This window comes from Dermochelys coriacea, chromosome 13, assembly GCF_009764565.3.
Source record: "Dermochelys coriacea isolate rDerCor1 chromosome 13, rDerCor1.pri.v4, whole genome shotgun sequence".
Classification (NCBI taxonomy): Eukaryota; Metazoa; Chordata; order Testudines; family Dermochelyidae; genus Dermochelys; species Dermochelys coriacea.
In genome coordinates, this window is record NC_050080.1 from 31,277,533 (window position 1) to 31,300,854 (window position 23,322).

General features: G+C 45.5%; 1 protein-coding gene across 5 annotated transcripts in view; it reads left to right on the forward strand.

The window, feature by feature from the left end:
* Positions 1 to 2,534: 2,534 nt before the first annotated feature.
* The window catches only part of NDRG3 (NDRG family member 3), a 126,320-nt gene continuing 105,532 nt past the window's right edge, over positions 2,535 to 23,322 (forward strand). For 2 of the 5 annotated variants that reach the window (XM_038369726.2, XM_038369728.2), the window contains exon 1: positions 2,535 to 2,695. The gene's annotated coding sequence lies outside the window, so the exon portion shown is untranslated. The remainder of the gene's footprint in view (positions 2,696 to 23,322) is intronic. The other 3 variants (XM_043495681.1, XM_038369729.2, XM_038369727.2) reach the window with 3 other exon arrangements.

Genomic DNA, 23,322 nt, shown 5'->3' on the forward strand with positions numbered 1-23,322 from the left:
TAGCATGGTTACTCTGTTAAATGCATGCAACCCTGTCCCCTGCAAGGTTCTATTAATGTCTGTGGCAAGGAATTGCCATAGCAGTAGAGCTGGTTGACACTTTTCTGCCCAAAAATGCTGATTCAATGGAACCAAAACATTCTGCAGGAGTGTGTCAATTCCATCAATGTTTTTGATGAAAAATACTCGTTTGTTGCCAGCCCAGGCTCCTCCACTCCCCTTGCAGCTGCCTCCCAGGGCTCCCCAAAACCTCTGGCCTCCAGCTTCCTGGGGAGGCAACTGCTCAGGGAGCCAATTCCCCAGGCAGCTGCCTTCCCATGGGGAGCAGTTTGCCTGGGAAGCCGGGCAGCCATGGAAGTCAATTGCCTGGGAAGTAGGGCAGCCAAGAACAAGCTGAAAAATTCCAATTCTGTTCTCCCCAAAATGGAAGCCTCCCAGTTCAAAACACCCCTCAGCAATGGTCTGTAAAGTACACTTTCAAGATGGGAGCAAAGTGTATGTAGGGGGTACAGGAAAGAACAGGAAACCAGGGCTGGTGTTATAGAGTAGGCTGTTTATGATGCCTACTTGGTAGGAGTGGCTCCAATCCAGCCAGTTGGGAAAGCTTCACAGCAGAGTGGGTTTCTTGCCCCCTCTGCAATGCTGGGCAGCAGTGGCCCTCCATGCCAAAGTGTCTAATGCCAGCCCTGCATGAGAGCATGGTGGGCACTGTGAATGCAAGCAACATGCTGATTCAGGAAACCCTCTCCAGGGAAATGTTCCAGTGCAATGTCCATGGATTTAATGAAGCACTTTCCTCTCCTCTTATCAGGAGTAAAACCATTCTCATATCCAGTATCACCACTCACCTGACTAATATCTTCCTTGGTGTAATCTCTATCTTTGCCTTCGTCTTTTCTGTGACCTTGGGTGCCCATTCTCTACTATAGAGGAATATTTAGCTCAGTAGCTCTGTTCTGGGTTCTAGTGACAAGAGATTGCCTTCTTGCTGGCCTGCTAATTAAATGGTGTGCACACATACTTGCTCTTTGGGGTGTTCAGATCCCAGTGTGCCTTGCTTTCACGTTGCTGGGTGGGAGAGGGGATTCCAATATTTTAAACCTGCATTGCACACTTACATTCCTCATCAATTATAGCTAATCGCTGATTTATAGTATTGTCTACACAAAGAAATTTAAAACATTTCCTACTGTGACTAATACTGCTTAAGCTCCTCCTGAGTCAGTGCCGTTGGGAGTTCCAGTGTACACAGGCTAGTAGGTGCTTACAGCACAATGGCTATGTCTACACTGCACACCTTACAACAGCGAGCTGCAGCTGCAGTGCTGTAAGGTGCACAGCGTAGCTCCTATTTGTCGCCAGGAGAAAGCTCTCCTGGCAACAAAATAAAACCACCTCAAATGAGGGGTGGTAGCTTTGTTGCTGGGATGGTGTCTCCCACCAATGAAACGCCGTCCACACCAGCGCCTTGTGTCATTATCTCTCTTGTCATTCGGGATGTGTTTTTTTTCACATCCCTGAGTAACAGAAGTTTTAACGGTGACAGTGCAGTATAGACATGGCCTGTGTCATCTAACCTTGCTCAGAATAGGTCTAAGCACCTTGTAGAGGTATTAAGGCTGTTAGGTTGTTTAGAGAAGGATTTTTAATATACCCACCTCAATCTGTTTGGGAAACTATAGCGACTTTGCCAGAATTGTAGCAATTTTAACCATCAGAGCTACTGTTAGGCTCCATTAATATGTGACTGAGCCCACTGTGAGAGGGAACAAGAGCTGTCCTCTACCAGCTTTGCTCTGAAGGGCCTGTGCAAGCTACAGTCTTCTGCATGGAATTAGATTATACTAGCTGTCATGGTTATTTTTAGTAAAAGTCACAGACAGGTCATGGGCAATAAACACAAGGACTGGTATTGTTGAGAGGTCCATTCCACTGAGCATGCCACAGGGGCGAAGCTGTTGACCACGCTCTTTGTCCCTGAACTTTAACCAGTCTGTTTGGACTCTATGAGGTGCTGTAAAGTTAAGCACCGAGACATTGAATTGAGCCGCCATTGTACGGGAAGCCAGTGCAGAGGCCGGGTGCTGTGTTCCAGGTGGCCTCTGTTGCCAAGGCGACGCACTGCAGCACTCTCCCCTAGCCACCCTTGCCTCCTTGCCCCAGGTCGGCGCCCAGGTGCAGCGTTAGAGAGGCACGTAGGCCTGAAGAACCGAGCCAGGCCAAGGAGCCAGGCCGGGAGGGCAACACGCAGCCACGATCTCGGAGCCTGCTGGGGATGGTGGCACCTGGCCACGATGGGCCGGAGGCTCAGCGTCTGCTCCGCAGCCAGGGCAAGGTTCCAAGGAGCGTTTCCTGCCAGCGCCACAGCGAGCTGGGGCGAGGGGGTCTCACACCCAGCCCGAGCCCCATAGTGGGACTGGCCCTGCTAGGCCGTAACCCCGGCCCGGCCCTGCTCTGGCGCGAGCCAGCCCCGGGGACGCCGAGGGAAGAGGAGCGGCTGCCCAGGCCGGCGGCGGGAGATGGAGAGCTCCCTCTCCCCTCAGCGCCGCCGCCATCTTGTTTGTAGTTCGGAGACCTGCCGCAGCTCTGCGCATGGGCGGGAGCCCTCAGCGCTTTGCCGCGCAGTGCGCAGGCGCGCTCAGGACTCTCACGCGCTGGTGCCGGCGCCGGAGCGGCCGCTTTCCCTGCGAGGCCGGTAAGAGCCGGGCGGGGCGCCCCCTTCCCCCATACCGGGGGGGGGGGGGGCCGCGGGCTCTGGGCTCTCCCCGCCCGCTGTGCGGCAGGGTGCTCGGTGCGGTCGGGCAGCCCGTGCCAGCGCTGGGGTGGTCCCCGGGCACCGAGGGAGGGACGGCCCCTGCCCCTGCCCCTGCCCCTGCCCCAGGCGGCGCGAAGCCGAAGGGCAGGACGCGAGTCAGGGGAAAGGGAGCAGCGACTGGGGACCCGCCCTGGGGAGCCCCGGCGGCCCCCTGGAGCAGCCAGGCAGGGGGCACCCGAGCAAGCGGCGGCGATGCGGGGTAGCTCTCCGCGCTCTCGGTAGTTTCAGGACCAGTCTGCGCCGGGAGCTTACATTGGTGTAGTTGTGTCGCAGGCGTGCGTGTGTGTGTGTGTGTGTGTGTGTGTAATGTCCCGCCACGACCGTCCGCGTAGACCGCGCTAGGGCCCACGGAAAAATTCTTCACCTCCCGGAGAGCTGGATTACTCTGCTGACCGGAGAGCCGCTTCCTTTGGCATAGCGTCTACACTGAGGCTGCGCCGCCCTAAGGTCTCCTGTGTAGCCGCTGTATGCTGATGGGAGTGAGCTCTCTTGCTGGCATAGTTAAGCCACCCCCAGGGAGTGGCGGTGGCACAGCGTCTCCCTCTGACATTGCGTTGTCCACACTGGCACTTTTGTCTGTGAAGCTTATGTGGGGGGGGGGGTTCACATCCCTGACCAATAGTGCTAGTGTAAACAAAGCCTTTAATGCTACAGTGGTGCTGCTGCTGCAACTCCTTAGTATTTAATATAACTAGACATACCCTCATACGTTAACAAAAGTTATCTAGTGCTCAGGCAAATGGATTGTAATGCAGGCTTCTGGTGAATTTCTTCAACCTCTTGTTCAGCTCTGTAGATTGTTTAATGGTGCTAGTGGACTTTTTGGCAGTTCCCCCCCCCCCCATTAACTCCAGCTCCCAAAAGAGATAAGGTTTCAAACTTCTAGTATTCCAGTTCTCAGGACTTCATCTCCATCAACACTGATTCCTGGGACTTTCAAAAGTGAGCAGAAAAATCTCCATTAGAAATGGAGTAAGTTGTAATAGGGTTCCTTTATCCCTGCCTGAATTGTAAATAATGGATAAAATATAAATATATCAGATAAAAATCTTAACCCCACTCTTATAGGGGAATAGCCTGTAAATTTGCTAACCTGATACTGTAAATGTTGGCTTCTGCACATCACCTGTGTTAAATAACTGGATACTTGCAGTAAGGATTCTTTCCCAGTTTTCTAGCTCCCTAAACCAGAGAAGCAGTACACTGCAGGAAACTGCTAATTCCTCTTTGAAGGAGTGATATTTAACCCAGGCTGCCAGAAATCTGCCAGCCTGGGACTGATGGGGGGGCGGGGAGGGGGGAAGGGAAGTGGGAAGACGGTGGAGAAGTGAGGTCCAGGACCCAAATGTCTGAAGTCCAGTCTCATCCCTGTCTGCTTGTATTGGGAGGGTGCTCCAGTTCCTACTAGGATGTTATGCCTGATCTGGGGCTTCATGTTGTGAAAAGCCTCTGCTCACCTCTCCTTGCTGAAAAGGAGAGAAGCCAGATGTCTTCTCCATTAGTCAGACCTAATGGGTTAGGCAGGGCTGATTTTTACTACACCTTCCCTATTTTCTGTTTTTTTGGGGTGTGCTCCAGCACTTGCATCTGTTGCTACTCAAGGTTTTCCCAGGTAGCCGAATGAAATTGACATGACAGAACACTGAGCAGTAATGCAATTGTCACGTTTCGCTCTCCTGCTGCTGAGGAGTAAGCATTGGCACTGTCTGTCTGCAAATTTAGCACAGCCTTTTCGTCTCATTCCTAAGGTTTTTTTTGCAAACAGAAGGGCTAGAAACATGAAAGGGTAGGTCCTGCCTGAATTACGTTTTTTAGCTCCTCCTGCTACTCACCCCTAAGTGCTTTTCATGCCATGTTTTTAGTAAATAATCTCTTTATATTCCCCTTTTTAAAAAGTATATTTTAAGGCTGTGGTCTCAATCTAGTTTACAGATGTATATGATTTATTCATTGAAATCATCCATGATTGTTATGGAAGCCTTCGTGGTGCTGGGGAAAACTACGGCATAGATAAACCTTAGTCACTGATGTATTGATGTTTTTGGGGGGAGGGGGGTTTTTGATCACTCTGACTTCATTGAAGGTCAGCTGCAAATTAAAAAAAATCAAATGGCTTTAAAATATTGTAACGAGAGCCTCTGATAAAGATAGGAAGGAATTCAGCACATCAGGAGTATGCAAAGTCTGCCTAAATGTAATCGTTTTGGGGAGATGAAAACAAGATATTCCTTAAATCAGTAACATTTTGTATAGGGGTGAGTGGGGAGAGGAGTTGGTTCTGACAATTTTTTCCTGATTTGCAGCTTCATTTGGCTCTGTGCCTACATTTACCTGATATTAATGCAAGGCAGAATGAGTTATTCAAAAATATTGTGGTTGTTAATTTAGCTGCTTTTGGGACCATATTAAATGTTCTCATAAAATTCTGTGCTGTAAGAGCCCTACTGTTTGGACCAGACAACTCCATATGCAACACTGTCACTTACTTCTGAGGAAGGATGCAAGCCTTCAGTTACATGAATAATGAAGACTGTCTGACAGTTGGTCTTGTTGTACAGGTTGGGAAGTTGCATTGCCATGGAAGAGACTTAGGTTCTAGTGCTTGGTCCAGTATCTCCCCACTCAAGTTAGCAGCAGGTCTGAAAGCACATTATGATTAGGCCTTGTTGAGGAGGGAGCCCAAAGCCTGTAGGAGAATGACCCATCTTACTGTGGACTAAAAGGGGTTTGAGAGGGTGTGACTGAATGCACCTTCTGTTCACCCGGTACACACTTCTGTAATATACTTTGCACAAAGTATGCCTTGTAAGGTATAATTGGAAAACTCGTAATTCGTTGGTCAATAATATCATGGTGAAATGTGTGTGGCATCATTGTATGTAAAGTTATGAATTTTATGTAAAGCGGTGTCGGTGGGGTATATTTAAACTCAAGAAGCAACAATTAGGCAAAACAGGCCATAAACAAAGGGATGTGTTAGTCTGTATTCGCAAAAAGAAAAGGAGTACCACACAGCACACAACAGAACCACTAACCCAGGAACCTATCCTTGCAACAAAGCCCGTTGCCAACTGTGTCCACATATCTATTCAGGGGACACCATCATAGGGCCTAATCACATCAGCCACGCTATCAGAGGCTCGTTCACCTGCGCATCTACCAATGTGATATATGCCATCATGTGCCAGCAATGCCCCTCTGCCATGTACATTGGTCAAACTGGACAGTCTCTACGTAAAAGAATGAATGGACACAAATCAGACGTCAAGAATTATAACATTCAAAAACCAGTTGGAGAACACTTCAATCTCTCCGGTCACTCGATTACAGACCTGAGGGTGGCTATCCTTCAACAAAAAAACTTCAAAAACAGACTCCAACGAGAGACTGCTGAATTGGAATTAATTTGCAAACTGGATACAATTAATTTAGGCTTGAATAGAGACTGGGAATGGATGAGTCATTACACAAAGTAAAACTATTTCCCCATGTTATTTCCCCCCCCCCCCCCCGCCGTTCCTCAGATGTTCTTGTTAACTGCTGGAAATGGCCTACCTTGCTTGTCACCATGAAAGGTTTTCCTCCTTTCCCCCACCGCTGCTGGTGATGGCTCATCTTAAGTGATCACTCTCCTTACAGTGTGTATGATAAAACCCATTGTTTCATGTTCCCTGTGTGGGCATATAAATCTCCCCACTGTATTTTCCACCAAATGCATCTGATGAAGTGAGCTGTAGCTCACGAAAGCTTATGCTCAAATAAATTTGTTAGTCTCTAAGGTGCCACAAGAACTTCTTTTCTTAAAGGGCTGTGTTTACCTCAAATTTACATATAAACAGTAAACAAGAGTCCTCGGACAATGAAAGGGGAAAGGCAGGGGACAAAGAAGATGTGCATTTTGGCAAACAGGAGTGTGGAAAAAATAGCCTTCGACTCTTCACCAGGAGATTTCTTGTCAGCTGGCCCTCAGCTGGAAAGAACTTTTACGTAGAAATAACTCTCAAGAGCTTTCAGAGTAGCAGCCGTGTTAGCAAAAAGAAAAGGAGTACTTGTGGCACCTTAGAGATGAACAAAAAGCTTATGCTCAAATAAATTTGTTCGTCTCTAAGGTGCCACAAGTACTCCTTTTCTCAAGAGCTTGCATTTCAAAGGTGGGAAATGAGCTATAAAGGTGAGGGGCAAACACCCCAAAAGCCCCCCCTTGCCTCTAAGAAGACAAAAAAAATCAACTGTTGCATTTTGTGGGAGAGGTCCTGACCAATAAGGCTGGTCAGTAATGCTGATAGGGTAAGAACTTTGCCTTAAATCAAGCCTAATTTGTTAAGTTTTAGCATCAAAAAGGATTTGTGGTTTTTTGTAACCATTTCTAACTGTAATGTCCACACGTGAATGCATTTAAAATCATATTTTCTTTTGTTGTTAATCTTGTTTTTTTGTTTAATCAAATCCAGTGTGTTTATAAGTTAAACTGTTTGGGTAACTCTATTTAAGATGACAGGTGGTGTACCCTTAGAGTGACAATGAACCTCATGTATCTGGGATATCCAGGAGAGAGCTGGATGGTGGGGGAAAATTTGGGACTGGGAGTGTGTTGGGCAAATAGTAACCAAAGCTGATGGGAGCCAGGGTGTGGCTGGTGTTCTCTGACAGGCTGCAGAGATCAGAGGTTCTGGACCAGGGCTGTGGCTACACACAGAGATTTGGGGAGTGAATTACATGTTGTGAGCAACTTGGGGGAGAACTACAACAGCAAAGCACTGTAAAGCACCCCAGGTTGCAGGGCAGGTGGTTACACAACACCTCACTGGTGTGGATTGCACCCTGGAAGGTCTCAGGGAAGGCGGTGGGGGGGGGAATCATGTTTGGGAAGCACAGTTGGGTTGCAGTGGGGTGTGAGAGGATGGGGGGATTATCCTGGGAGAAACTTACCATTTTGAGAGAATTGGCACTTCCCCCTGCCATCCTTTTGACCTTTGTCTGCCCTGTAGAGACATCCAGCACCCTCTCTGTCACTGACTTAAGAGTTAAGGGCCCCACTGCCTCAGTGCTCTGTCTGCCCTCCTCCCTGTTGGAGTCTGGTGTCCTCCCAATCCAAGAGAGTGCAAATTGTGCAACAGCATGTTTTTTGTTTTGTCGTAATGTGCACAGCTCATGCTCATGAGGAGAAACTGGTGGGTGATAAAGTACTAGGGCTCAGCACAGGGACACTTGGGAACTTGATTGTTTCTAGGGCAGGCACAGCAGGGAGTGGTGGCAGAGACCGATGGGTTATGGGAGCAAACAGCTGAAATGAGATTTCAATAAAATAAAAAGTGGGATTTCAATAGAGTCATTGGGAGGCTCTCTCCAGAAAACTAGGGCTTTTCTGGTGAACTAGGTTATGGGTTACACAGTACAAGGTTGGGAAGTGAGAGGAAGCTCTAGGCTGGGAACAAAATAAGTGTTCATCTTTGTAACAGAGGCATTGGAGCTGGCTGTCTGCTGTGTGTCACAGCCCTATTTGTATTCCTCATGGAACTTTGCACGTTAACTGAGATTATTTTTCATCATTAACAAAAGCTGTTTGATTCATGTTTTTTATTCACAGGTCACCTTTAAAACTCTTCCAGTGGATCTCTAAATAGCTCGTATTTAATGTTAGTCATCTTTTTAGATGGAAAACATACCTGTACATTTGGATTTAAAGGGCTCTGACAAGTAGGTCCCATTAGTTTTTTTAAAGTAGAACTGAATATTAGAATTTTTCACAAAATTATTTTAAAAGAGCAGTTTGGGTCTTTTTCAATTCAAACATTCCCCCAACTACATCTTCAATCAAAACATTGCAGCTATGTGATGGTATATCAGTATCAGAACATGAAATTGACTACACCTAAAATATAATACATCGTTTAATTGCGCTGTTAAGTGCAAAAAGTACACATAAAATTGATGAAAAGTAGATTAAAATTTTCAGCTTTAATGACACTGTGAATTTTCAATTTTAGTTATTCAGTATCCCTTTAAATCATAGCTATCTCCTAGATCTATCACAGTCTGTCTCTTTTTAAAACAGTAAAAGCTGAGTACTTAATGAGCTCTGTTTCTATAGCTTTATTCGTGCTGACATTGTAACCTTCCATAACCAGAGCTTAGCTTGTTCTCATAATCCGGCAGCAGTGTATTTTGGAGACTATGCTTGTAAAGTGTATGCTATACTTGGGATTGGGGAGTAGCTCTGGATATAATTTGGACTGTCTGCAGGACAGCTGTCTTGGCCCAGCATAACTGTTGTAGTGAAGGAGGAAGGTGAGATGTTTTATCCTTCTGCTGTTCTCACTGCATTATTGGACACTCCTGTAATGGAGGCTTGGTTCATCTTGATGATTCTGTTTTAACTTGGCAGCTGGAATGCTATCCAGAGTTGTTTGCTGTAGCAAGATAAGCAAATGAAACCTGTACAATGTTCTCAATAAATGACAGACTAGTCCTTGGGCTCCAGCATTGGATAATCAAGCTCTACAGACAAGGCTCTCGCGGATAAACCCACATAAATGACTCATACTGAAATTTTATACTTGTGGTAGCAGAACCTAGTTGGTTTTTTAATATTAACATTGGGGTCTCATCATCACACTTTAATTGACATTGATAATATTGCCTCAGCATCAGTACTGAACTGATTCCAAAGAGGTTTTATTCTAAGACTGAATGTGATCACATGGGGCTATGAGACTAGTTTCGGGAGACAGGGTGTCTTGGTCCCACTCCAAATGAGATATCCGAGTATTTGGGGCACTTGTCAGACATTGTGAGGATAATGTAATTTGGGCCTGATGCAGGAATTTTGGGTGACATTCTCTGACCTGTGCATGCTATTCAGGACACCAGTATAGATCATAACCTGGTCCCAACAAGCCTAAAAATCTGAGTTTAAAAAAGTAGTTGGAACTTTAATAATTGATCACTTCATAATTGTACCTTCAAATATACAGGTTTCAGAGTAGCCAGCCGTGTAGTCTGTATTCGCAAAAAGAAAAGGATAGTACTGTGGCACCCTTAGAGACGAACACATTTATTAGAGCATAAGCAGTTTGACCATGGCGGCTCCATGCAGCAAACGCTCCTCCCACTTGGACCAACGTGCAGCTGCTGGATCTGCTCGGTATTTGGGGACAGGAGGCTGTGCAGTCCCAGCTGTACCCTAGCTGCAGGAATTTTGATACCTATGGCAGATTTCTCAAAGCTTGTGTGAAAAGGGCTGTGATCGGTACATATTGCAGTGCAGAGCAAAGATCAAGGAGCTGAGGCAGGCGTACCAGAAGGTGAGAGAGGCAAACCATCACTCTGGAGCAACACCCCAGACCTGCCATTTTTATAAAGTTGGACGCTATCCTTGGCCGCAACTTCACCGCAAAGAGCCCTGTGGATACTTTGGCAGGGCTGGAGCCAGGGGAAAGTGGATCTAACCCAGAGGACAAAGTCATTGACGAAGAGGTGGAGGCAGATGACGATATGGAGCCCAAGCTGGGGTCACCCAGTGACGTGTCCATTCAGGAGCTGTTCTCCACTCCGGAGATGTCTAGCCAATCTCGTCAGAGCAAAAAGCAGGAGAGAGGAGACCCCTAGTAAATGATTTTGCTTTGTGAAGTGCAGAGCTGGGTTGTGGGCATGGAAATGTACAACAGTGGCTGTGTTTTTGTGTGCTGGACATTTCCTTGTGCAGTTAAGCAGTATGGTGGAGTAGGGTGTTGATGCACAGCGAGATTTTATGGGAATCCTCCAGAGAGATCTTTAGGAAACTTTCCTGGGGGGACTTGCCAATCCTCTGCCAAATGTTCCTTGGCAGAGCTGCTTTGTTCTTTTTCCCCCATTGAGGGAAACTTTCCCACATCATTCTGCAATCGTTTGCACAGGGACCAAAGCAGCACATGGGAGCAGTATAGGGACTGGGGTGGAAGCCACAAGTGTGTAGTAGATGCATCCTTGCTTCCCTACTTACCCTCAGGAGTGAGATATCTGCTACAATGACCCCTGCCTGTGGAAAACTTCATGCATCCGATGAAGTGAGCTGTAGCTCATGAAAGCTTATGCTCTAATAAATTTGTTAGTCTCTAAGGTGCCACAAGTACTCCTTTTCTTTTAGCATTAATATTGTATGCAGTGTTGTAACCATGTTGGTTCCAGAATACTAGAGAGACTGGGTGGGTGAGGTAATATTTTTTTATTGGACCAGCTTCCGTTGGTGAGAGACAAGCTTTCAAGTTTACACAGAAGCTCTGTCTCTGTCACCAGCAGAAGTTGGTCCAATATAAGACACTACCTCATACACCTCTCTCTAGCATCAATATTAGTGCTCTGACACTACATTTAAAGCACCAGAAAATACTGTAGAATTTCCAACCTGGTCTGCAAAGATTGGTCTGGCCACAGGATGCTAGTTATTGCTGATTGTTTCCAGTTGCTAAACTGCCTTGAAGAAAGTGAAAATCCATGAATACCATACCTATATAGGCAACTGCTGTAGCCGTCACAGAAGTGTTATGAGATAACAAATGGGAGGGGAGGTGTCCACAGGAGATTTACTCCATTAAATGTCCCCTCTCTAACAGTGTGTGTCTGTCTAAAATTGTGAACACCATTTTGTTTTGCAGCTTCCATCTTGGATTGTGACCTTCATTTCATAGTGTAACCTTTGTGATGGGCTAGAACATCAGTTTACTATTCAAGACATGGCACCTAGTTGAATGATTAAGGCTGCAAAGCCATCAGAACAATCTAGGGCCATCAACTTTGGTTGTTTCTCAACCACTAGCAATGGGCTGATAGTTGAGACAGTCAACACACAGAAGCCTGACTAGGGCAAGGGCTGGAATATTGCAGCTGGAGCACATGGGCAAAAAGGAACAGACAGAATGTTTGTATGGGGGCTGTCAGTTACCATGTGTCACAGGACCAAGATCATGCTGCTTCAAAATGGCCTTAGAGCTGATGGCTGTTTTGTTGGTGATGAGTTCAGAGAGGCTGGGACTAGGGGGCCTGGTCTACATTACAGCATTAGGTCAACCTAACTAACTGTATAAGCTTCTACACTACAGTGTTCCTCCAGCCTATGTAACTCACCCACTAGACCTCGGCGAGAGGCGTAGCGCTTAGTTTGCGTTCAGTTGACATCCTGACACCCCAGTATTCACCACTGTCATGTAATTAGGCTGTGTTTTGTATAAAGTATGTCTTGTGAGGTATCATTCTAAAAGTTTTTTGATTTGCTAGACATTAATATCTCATTGGATTGTGTGTGTTATCGTTGTATGTGATGCTATATAGTTTGGTTATGTGTGTGTTACTAAAACATGTTGTGAGGTTGAAAGCACCCACAAACAGCTTTTCAGGTACAACAGTAAAAAGGCCAAACAATGTTAATGACTTATTGAGGAAATGCAGACAAGCACAAGGATTACCTCAGGAACTGTGTATGATAAAAACCTCTCAGAGAGAGCACTGCACGATGGGAACTGTTTGACCCAGGTCACAGCAAAAGAGCTTTCCAGTAAGTGGGAAGAAGATGTAAAAGGGGGAAAATGACATCATGATGGTATCTCACTCTCCCTGCAATAACACATCTGGAAACACCTGAGGGGCAAGGACTGTACTGTGGGAAGTGATGGTTCCAGGCTAGAAGGATCTTTAGCCTGTGTATGAAAACCTGGGAAAGCCAAGGCAACTTGTGCCAGCCTGTTTATCACTCGAGGTGAGAATTTGCTAATTTATATCCTACCTATCTAGTGTGTTAAGTTCAGTTTGCGGTTTTTGTTTATTTACTAAGGTAATCTGCTCTGATCTGTTTGCTATCCCTTATCACTTAAAATCTACCTCTTGTACTTAATAAACTTGTTTTTGTTTTAAACCCAGTTTGTGTAATTCATAACTGGGAGGTGGGGGGCAAAAAGCTGTGCATATCTCTCGCCACATTGAGGGAGAGGGCGAATTTCAATTGGCTAACGTTGTACAGTTCTCTGTGCAGTGCAGGGCAAGACAATACAATTCTGGGTTTACTCTCCAGAGGGGGAGTGTACTTCAGTTTTGGGCAATTCCCTAACTAAAGCCTTTTCATGCAGTAGTGATTTCAGTGTCCGTGTCTTTCTGCAGCTGGATGTGTGCTAGAGGAGACTTGAGGGCCTGGCTTAGCAGGACAGGGTGAGGGAGCCCAGGTTGGTGGAACAGGTGGTCTCAGTGGTACCCCAGTACATCCGGTAGCACCCTGGAAGGGGGTGCAACCCATCACAGTGATGGAGATTTTAAGTGAGTTTTACGTGTGTTGGCTAGAAAACAGACAAAGGGGTTGCCAGGTATTTTCTGTTTTCTTATTTCAGGCAAGGGAAGTAGGGGAGCAAAGTGAAGCTAACAAAAAGCTGGAGCTTACAGATTACAGGTAGAAGAAAACAAAAAGATGTACCAGAGTCAGGTGGAATTAAGACAATTGCAGATAAAAGAACAGGAAGTGGAAGAAGTCAGACAAAAAGCAGCCAACGAGAGGGCCATGGAACTGCAAGCCACAGAAGCAGCAGCCAGGCAAAAATCTGCCCTGGAACAGCAAGACAAAGAAATGGAGGAGAGGGAAAAAGAGAGAGCATGAACTGGCCTTGATGGAGTGGCAGAAACAGAACCCCACCCCAAGGGGCCCCACCTCTCCAAAAATCCACATATGGGAATGGTTGTGTCCTGTATACAGTGAGACTGGGGACATTACTGAGTATTTCATACCTTTGAGAGGCTGTGTGTGCTCCATGAGAGGACTACTTTGTTTGCAAAGTTGTTTGGGAGAGCTCTGATATTCAATAAGATGCCAATGGGTAATGCTTCAAACTATGCTAAATTTAAGGAATTGGTTTTAAGACAGTTTCAGATTACACCTGATACTTCTGAGGGCATTCTGTGCCAAAAAATTAAAAATTCTGCACACAGTATTTTAAAGTTCTGCAAGTTTTATTTGTCAATAAATGCAGAGGCTCCAGCATGGCAGTGGGGAGTACAGGCCACTGGCTGTACGAAGGTGGGAGATCACCCTGCAGCCTCCTCACCCCCAGGACACGGACTCAGTGGTGAGGCTGCACCCGATCCTGACACAGCACAAGGCCCGAGCCTGCCCCAGAAACACGGCGGGGCCCTCTGCGCCAGGTGCGGGGCAGGCAGTCTCAACCAGGCAGGATCCAAGTGTGGAGGGGCTCAGTGTGAGGGGATCCAGATGCGGGGTGAGAAGATTCTGTGTTGGACAATCTAGGTGTAGGCAGCTCAGTGGATGTCTAGGTGTGGGGGGGATCTGGATGCATAGGCTTGTTGGGGGGTGGCTCCAGGTGCAGGGGTAATGGGACTCTGCAGGGGCTTCCAAGTGAAAGTGGTTGGGGCTCAGCAGAGGGGTCTGAGTGCTGGGGAAGTGAGGGTTGGTGGGTTGGGGGTCTCAGTGCAGCTAGCTGGGGATCAGTGACATGGGGGTCTGGATGTGGATGCTCAGGCTCATCAGGGTGGCGGTTTGAATGCAGAGATTTCAGTGGGGGTGGTCTGGGTGCAGGGGTGGGGGTACAGAGGCAGGGGAGCTCCAGATGTAGGGGTTGAGCTTCAATGGGGTGGAGTTTGGGTATGGAGGGCTAGGGGGGTTTTGGATGAGGGTGAGGCTTGGCTGGGGTGTCTGAGTATGGGAAGTCCAGCTGCACAGGGATTGGGTGGATGGAGAAGCAGCTACCTGTACAGTGACCCCTCCCCCTGAAACTGAGAAGCAATGTGGGCAGGAAGCAGGGGAGGATGCTGAGCTTCTTGCAGGTAGGGGTGGTTTCTCGAGAGGGGGCTGGGGGCGGGGTGTCTGACACAGCCCCAGCTACTCCTTGCAGGGGAAGAGGAAGTCCCATTCTCTCCTGCCTCCAGCCCAGCTGAGGACTAGCAGCTGATCCTGGCTCATGGTAGGAGCTACTGGCTGGGGAGTCCCCAGCCCTGCGGAGATTTACTTCACCGCCAGCTGCTCTGGGTGCCTGAAACAATGTACCTGCGCAGTTAAGGAATGGTGCATGACTTCTCTTGAAGCTTCCCTGTCAGAATGTCATTTTTATGTGGGGAAGCAAAGAAATCTGCAGGGGACATGAATTCTGTGCATGCACAGTGGTGCAAAATTCCCCCAGGAGTAAGGACCTGAAACCTATGGGGTAAAATGTAGAAGCCTTAAGGGAGGGGCTGGAATGAGTAATGTGACATATGTAAACCAAATGAGAGATTTATGGCAGTAGTTCTTAACCAGAGGGTCAGGGGCCCACTGGGGGGCTGCCAAACAGGGCCTGGGCAGAAAGTCAAAGCCCCACCATGCCTGGGGCCCTACCACCCGGGGCTGAAGCCAAACCCTGAGCAACTTAGTTTCATGGGCCCCCTTGTGGTCTGGGGGCCTGGGCAATTGCCCTACTGGGCTTGGCTTTTATATGCAGAAAAACAGTTGTGGCACAGGTGGACCATGGAGTTTTTATAGCATGTGGGGGGGGGGAGGCTGAGAAAGAAAAAGGTTGAGAACCCCTGATTTATCGGATAAAAGGGTAAAAACTGTCAATGAACTTGCTACTTTTGAAGACTAATTTGAACAGTCCCAGGCATCTATTAGGAACAAATCACAGGCAGAGGGGTTTAAGTTGAGTGGGAAGGGAAGAGGGAGGGTGGCTGGGAGGTGGGGCATTCACCCTTGCAGAATCCTACCTCCCATACCCATCCCAAACTGCCCTTAAAAACAGGAGACCCTAGAAGGTGCTTCTACAGAGCACCTGAGATGTAACTGCTCCAAACTGAAGGAAAATAAGCCTCCCCTGACCCATATTGGCTCGGTTGTCCAAGGCCCCAGAGGGTACCCCCACAGCGTACTACCCCTGCTTGGTGGACACGGGGCCTGGTGAACCAGACAGGGAACACATTAAGGTTGTCAAGATGTATGGCACAGAGTGCCTTGTGTGGAGGATACTGGGGCCCAGCTCTCTCTGGTTTGACAAAGTGTGGTCCCAGAGGCTAGTATTTTACTGGGCCAAACATCTAACTTTAAGGGGGTGGTGTCGGACAGGTGTCCTGTGCCACTAGCAAAAATTAGTGTGGAGTGGGAAGGTTTGGAAGGCGATTTACTTGTGATGATACTAGAGGACATGCTGGTGGAAATGTTGGTGGGGAATGATTTTTTCCACAAGGCCAGGACTGTTGGTGTGGTAACTCACAGCAAGGAGGAGTATTCTGTAGGGCCTTCAAAGGGGAGGAGAGTGTATTACTTGTCAGTGAGAGGGCTGTGCCAGTTGGTAGCTGCAAGTCTGACTCAACTAAACCGGGGATAGAAACTGCTCTAGAGAGCATAGAGGTGTGTGTCTGAGAGGAGCCTGGGGAAGGGAACCTTAGAATCCATAAAGGAGGTGGGTGAGGGTTCCATGGGCTTAGCAGGACAGTGTGAGGGAGCCCAGGCTGGTGGAACAGGTGGACTCAGTGATACCCCAGTACATCAGGTAGCACCCCGGAAGGAGGCACAACCCGTCACAACAGTGTTAGTATGGTCACTGTGGTACTTGCATCGATTTTAGTGGCTTCCAGGCGGTGTCCGACAATGCCTCACCATGACCACTTTGGTCACCATTTTGAACTCTGCTGCCCGGCGACCAGATACGCAGGAACATGCCCCTCCCCTTTTAAAGCCCCACAAATTTTTGAAATTCCATTTCCTATTTGGTTGGCATGGAGAGCTCACATAGCAACTGCCAAGCTGACCATGCTGGTTCCATACAGTGTCACAGAGATCCAGCCTACCCCTTATAAACATGCTCCTGGATGTATCTTTCAGGCAGTATCCCTACCCCCAGTCCGGAGCTGTTTCCCTTGTTTTTTAGGTGTTGTGGGTAGAGAGAAAGTAGGAACAATTTGTGCTATCTCCTGGCTCCTTTTATAGCCCTTTCTCTTTTTCGAGAATCATCTCCAGCTGAGTTCAGAAGACATCAAGTCTCTGTGGATGGGAACCCCCCCAGCTGTTTCTTTTGTCAACAGGTAGATTTTTGCCCACATCCCCTTTCCTGCGAAAGAATGGCCATTTAATGGGAGGTAGTCCATTTGATTTTGTTGATACCTGGCCAAGGTGTTGGCTAACCTTTTGTCTGTGGGGAACTGGTTTGAGGACTCTTCCCCAGGCTCCGAATATGTCTTTGGTAATATCCTATAGTAGAATCCTGTAACTTTACATACAGCGTTGCCACACATATTTTACCAGGACAATAACGATCAGTAAATTATGAATTTTCAAACGATAGTTCACAAAGCATACTTTGTACAAAATTTATCATAGCCTCATAAAAGGGGTGAGCATAGGCGTACAGGTTGTCACAGTCTCCCATGATTGCTGTTGGCATTTCAACATCCCCAGTGATGATCCTCTGGTCTGGAAAGATCTTTCTTTATTGGCCTCTGTTCTTAAAGATGTGTGCTTCATGCACCTCTCCTGAACAGCCCCCGCTTATGGTCTGGTGACAAAATAGGGATATGTGTGCCATCTGTCATCCTACTGCAGTTCTGGAACACCATTGCTGCAAAACCATCCACTATTTCCCCACATTGCCCAGAGTCACAGACCTTCATAGCAGGAGGCAATTAATGGCCCTGCACACTTGCATCACAGCAATCACACAGTGGATTTACCAACTCCCGATTGATCGGTACTAGTCAATGTTGCCAGCTTCCACACAGCGATCGCCATGTACTTTTCCACCATGAGTGCAGCTCTCATTTGGTGTTGCTGTGCTGGAGGGCTGGAGCAAGTTTCGCACACGGTTCCATGAATGTGGCTTTATGCATCCAAAAATTCTGCCGCCACTGCTAGCATCCCACACCTGCATAACGATGCAATCCCACCAGTCTGCTTGTTTCTTGGGCCCAGAAACTGTGGTCCACTGTGTGCAGCTGCTGCGTGAATGCCAACAACACCCTTGAGTTGTTTCTTTCCATGGCGCACAGCAAGGCAGCCTGTAAGGTATCCTCATATTCTGTCTTGTGGCTCTGGAAACACTGCAGGGTCTGATGCGTTGTGTTCATAACATTGTCACAGTACAACAGAGCAGTGCAAAGGCTTGAGGGGCTTTTGAAAAGAGGCGCGAAATGTAATAGGATGCCCATGGAATGATGGGATGGAGAAAATGGCCTCATGGGATACTTAACCCATGTTCCCACTCGTTTGCCCCCAGGAGGCATTGCAAATCCCTCCCAAAACACCTTGCACTAGAAAGTGATGAGTTGCATATTGGGATAGCTACCCACAATGCCCTGTGCTCTACATCAGTGGTAACTCTGCTAGTGTGGACGCGCACTACTGATACAAGGAGCGTAGTGTGGACATACAAAAGGAAATTTAATTACTATGGCAGCTGTACGTCAATGTAATTTAAGTCGACTTGATTTTGTAGTGTAGACATGGCCTGGGTACGTGTTGGGTTTGGGTGGGGGAGAGAAGCAGGATGTACTACACCGGATTGTTACTTTTCCACACTAGGGGTCTGTGTTAAACTGGGGCATTTTATTAATTTTTACCAAAATCCAAAAAAGGTGTGGTCTTTTTGGCAGCAATAGTAACTTGTTTTTGAAAGTTGTTTGTAATTGTCAACTACACAGACCTGGGATTAAGACAATAAATAAAATACTGTTGTTTACTATAAAAGTTTACATCATGTACAGAAATGTTTGTGTGTCTTGATTATTCACTATAATTGTCTATGATCGTTGGAGCATGCTTATAGTAAAACCAGTTGGAACAATTTTAAATTAGCTAGCAGGAAACGTTGATTTAAATCATCAAGTTTAACCTTGTTTTGCATATGTACTTCTATTATTTTTCTAAAGAAAGGTTACAACTCATTGGTTATTAACCATTAAAATGTGCTGATTTACAGCTAAATACAGCCTTTACGCTAAACTTGGTGTTTCTTTTTACTAACCAGGAGAATACACTATCTATATACATTTAATTAAGCAACTGTATAGCTTAACATATGTATTCAGTCTTAATTTTAATTTTTTACTACTTTAAGGAAATAGTGAATGATTTTTTTTATTTGTGATTTCTGTATTTGTATGGAAATTGCAATTCAGTTAAAATTCATAAAAATATGTTTTAAATTTGTTAAATAAAGCTACCACTAGTATGGACACATAAGAAAAATAAGTTTGTCGGGACATAATTTGTATTTAAAAATAACTGATGTATTAAACAAAGGAAATATCTTTATTGAATTGAACTGATTGTTTCTGGTCACCATGTAGATTTTAGAACTGGTAAATCTCATCCTTTCACACCTTTGTTTTTATTCATAGACTATAAAATGAAAACAAAGCTTTCTTTTTTTTTAACTCCCTGTTGGTTTCTCACCTTTGAATGACTTACTCATTGAACTAAACTAATTGAATACACTGAAATGAAGAAAATATTCTTTGCGCATCTGCAGAAAGGGTTGCTGCCATCAAAGCTGGTTTAGTACTTCAACAAACTGGTTCCAGATGCTTACCCAGTGACTTCCACCAATTCAGTGATTTAACTTTCTTTAAAACTTTGCAGCAAACATGAACCACTTGAACATGAACCAAAAATTTAATTTGATTTTAACAGATTATATTAAGGCCTAAACTTACTATAGGTGGTTTCAGAGTAGCAGCCATGTTAGTCTGTATCCGCAAAAAGAACAGGAGTACTTGTGGCATCTGAGAGACTAACAAATTTATTAGAACATAAGCTTTCGTGGGCTACAGCCCACTTCATCGGATGCATAGAATGGGTCATTACACATATTGAATTTATTTCCCTATGTTAAGTATCCTCACACCTTCTTGTCAACAATCTAAATGGGCCATCTTGATTATCACGACAAAAGTTTTTTTTCTCCTGCTGATAATAGCTCATCTTAATTAATTAGCCTCTTACAGTTTATATGGCAACTTCCACCCTCTGTATGTGTGTGTGTGTTTCAGAGTAGCAGCCGTGTTAGTCTGTATTTGCAAAAAGAAAAGGAGTACTTGTAGCACCTTAGAGACTAACAAATTTATTAGAGCATAAGCTTTCGTGAGCTACAGCTCACTTCATCAGATGCATTTGGCCTATGAATATATAATCTTATATGTTCCATTCTATGCATCCAATGAAGTGGGCTGTAGCCCACAAAAGCTTATGCTCTAATAAATTTGTTGGTCTCTAAGGTGCTACAAGTGCTCCTGTTCTTTTTATAGGTGGTTGTAACTTCAAATTAAATTTGAAGTTAGGTTCATTTTTAAGAAGAAAATTGTATTTATTTTGAATTAAAACTGGATTTAAATCTATTTTTATCCATTCCGTAGTAAAATAAGGACATAATGTTTGGAAATTAACTAAAAACTCAAGCCCTACATTTTGTGGAGGGATGAACAATGTATTAAATGTTTAGACTTTCATAAACCAAGCGCATTTTACACAGGAATATGTCAAGCCTTTGGCTCTGCAGAATATGAATTTTATGCTGTGCTCTCTGGACGTGTCCAGTCTATAGTAGAGGGCTTAGTTGAAAGAGGTTGACATTACTTGTATACTTATAGCAGAAAGCTAAGCTCATGAGCTAAACACTAATTGTCTGAGCTGAGAAGTGCTGTAGTGTGGATCTCTCACTTCTGTGTGGTCTGGTTGCCTGGACATAATCTCTGGCCTTCAAATGCAGATCCTCTGTGAAAAGTACCTCTACAAATAGCATCATGGAATTTATTGCTTCTTATCTCAGTGACTCCAGATAAAACTGGATCCATTTACAATGTTTTTTCGACTGTAGCTATGATCTTCCTGTGTTCTGTTTTCTGTAGTAAAGATTCTGCAAGGTCAAGTTTTGCTGTTGGTTATGGAAAGGTGAAAGTCCTTTTCTTCAGTCATTATTATCTCTGCTCAGTCTCCCCTATGTAATGTCCATCATTGGCTTTGTTCTGCATTTCTAAAAACAAAATATGAAAGCACTTTTCAAATTTATGATGGAGTTGTTTAATAAAGCCTAAAGTGAGACATTAATGAGAAATGATTTATGACTCTTAAACTCTCACTTTAGTTCAGACTAGGAGCTGTGTTGGTCTGTATTCGCAAAAAGAAAAGGAGTACTTGTGGCACCTTAGAGACTAACAAATTTATTTGAGCATAAGCTTTCGTGACCTACAGCTCATTTCATCGGATGCAAGTACTCCTCTCCCTTTAGTGAAGCCATAAGTGCTGTATAGGCTAATGTTGCAAACTGGAATATGTGCTTTTAGGTTTAGATGGGGTTTTTCCAGAGGTGCTGAGCACTCACAGCATCAATTGACACCAGTTGGCACATAGTGCTTTCGAAAACCTGTCTCTTTGTTTCCAGGGTCTACCTTTCCTCCTTTAAGGGCATATCCACACTGTAATCCGAGCACGCTGCATATCATATACACCTCCCTAAACTAGCTTTAATCTAGCTAGCACAAGTACCAATAGCGGTGATGCCTCAGCAGCACAGACTTCAGTGTTCTGGTGGCTTGAGTAAGTACCCAGGGCCCTAGGAAGGCTTATACAGTCTGCTCTTCTGTAGTTTCACTGCTTTTTGTACTCATATTAGCTAGATAAAGGGTAGCTCAATTATGTCTGTGTGTGCTGCAGTCATATCTGTGATGGCAAGGTAGACCTGCCCTCAGTTGTGGGAACCCTTCTGTTTAGTCTTGGCTTCTGCATTTGTGCACCATGGTGCAGTGTCATCTGCATGTGTCCTAAAACATCAAGAAAATGAAATAGCAGGATAAACATAAAAAGATGAAGGGGAGAAAAGATGCCTTATTAGCTTAGTCTGTGAATCTGGAGCTTCAGTCTGTTGGAACATCAGCCCCTGAGACACGTAATTACGAAAGGTTTCAGAGTAGCAGCCGTGTTAGTCTATATCCGCAAAAAGAAAAGGAGTACTTGTGCCACCTTAGAGACGAACAAGCTTATTTGAACATAAGCTTTCATGAGCTACAGCTCACTTCATCGGATGCTTTCAGTGGAAAATACAGTGGGGAGATTTATATACACAGAGAACATGAAACAATGGGTGTTACCATACACACTGTAACGAGTGAGATCAGGTAAGGTGAGCTATTACCAGCAAGAGAGTGGGGGTGGGTGGGGGGGAAACCTTTCGTAGTGATAATCAAGGTGGGCCATTTCCAGCAGTTGACAAGAACGTCTGAGGAACAGTAGGCGGGGGGTGGGGGGGAATAAACATGGGGAAATAGTTTTACTTCGTGTAATGACCCATCTACTCCGTCTCTATTCAAGCCTAAATTAATTGTATCCAGTTTGCAAATTAATTCCAATTCAGCAGTCTCTCGTTGGAGTCCGTTTTTGAAGGTTTTTTGTTGAAGAATTGCCACTTTTAGATCTGTAATCAAGTGACCAGAGAGATTGAAGTGTTCTCCAACTGGTTTTTGAATGTTATAATTCTTGACATCTGATTTGTGTCCATTTATTCTTTTACGTAGAGACTGTCCAGTTTGGCCAATGTACATGGCAGAGAGGCATTGCTGGCACGTGATGGCATATATCACATTGGTAGATATGTAGGTGAACAAGCCTCTGATAGTGTGGCTGATGTGATTAGGCCCTATGATGGTGTCCCCTGAATAGCTATGTGGACACAGTTGGCAATGGGCTTTGTTGCAAGGATAGGTTCCTGGGTTAGTGGTTCTGTTGTGTAGTTGCTGGTGAGTATTTGCTTCAGGTTGGGGGGCTGTCTGTAAGTAACAACAGGAGACCATGGGGGAGAAGGGAAAGAGAAGGCCATTTCTTTTTTTTCAGCTGATTGCACAATAGGCAAGAGGAGTAGTGGCTCATGTAGCCATTACAAAGCTAACAATCCTCTCTTACAAGCAAATCTGTACACAATCAAATGAAGTTTTGAACTTTGTTAACTTGAAAATAATGAACATTAAAATGCTGCTGTTGTCAGAAAAACCACGATGGAAGCTTCCTCCTCTGCATCTCGGAGTCTTATCTGTCACCAACGCAAGCCAGTAATTACCATCCCTGCAAGTCCAGTACAACTATGGACGGGTCAGCCAGACAGTACTCTGCCTCTTGCATTTTCCTCTTTCTTGCTCTGCCTGCAGAATTTTTATGAGTTAGTGAAGGTATAAAAAGTGAAAAACAGTAGGCTCCCAGACTGAGTTTGTGGGCTGGCAGCTAGGAAGAACTTCCTTTGGCTTGTAAACAGAGCGCAGACATGTTTGCTCAGGGAATGGGGGGTAAGGGGCGGGGGGAATTTCCCTGGAATCCCCAGTGTACTTTTTAGTCACTCATCTGTCTACAGCTGCCCTTGAAGGAAGAATATAGTATATAGATAAAGTTAGGAGGGATGGGGTATAATTATTACTGGAAAAATCAGAGAATATTCAGAGAATAGCTGCAACAATCATTAGTAGTCTGGAAAGCATGCCTTATAATGAGAGAGAGAACTGTAGCTTATTAAGCTTACCAAAGAAAGAAGGTT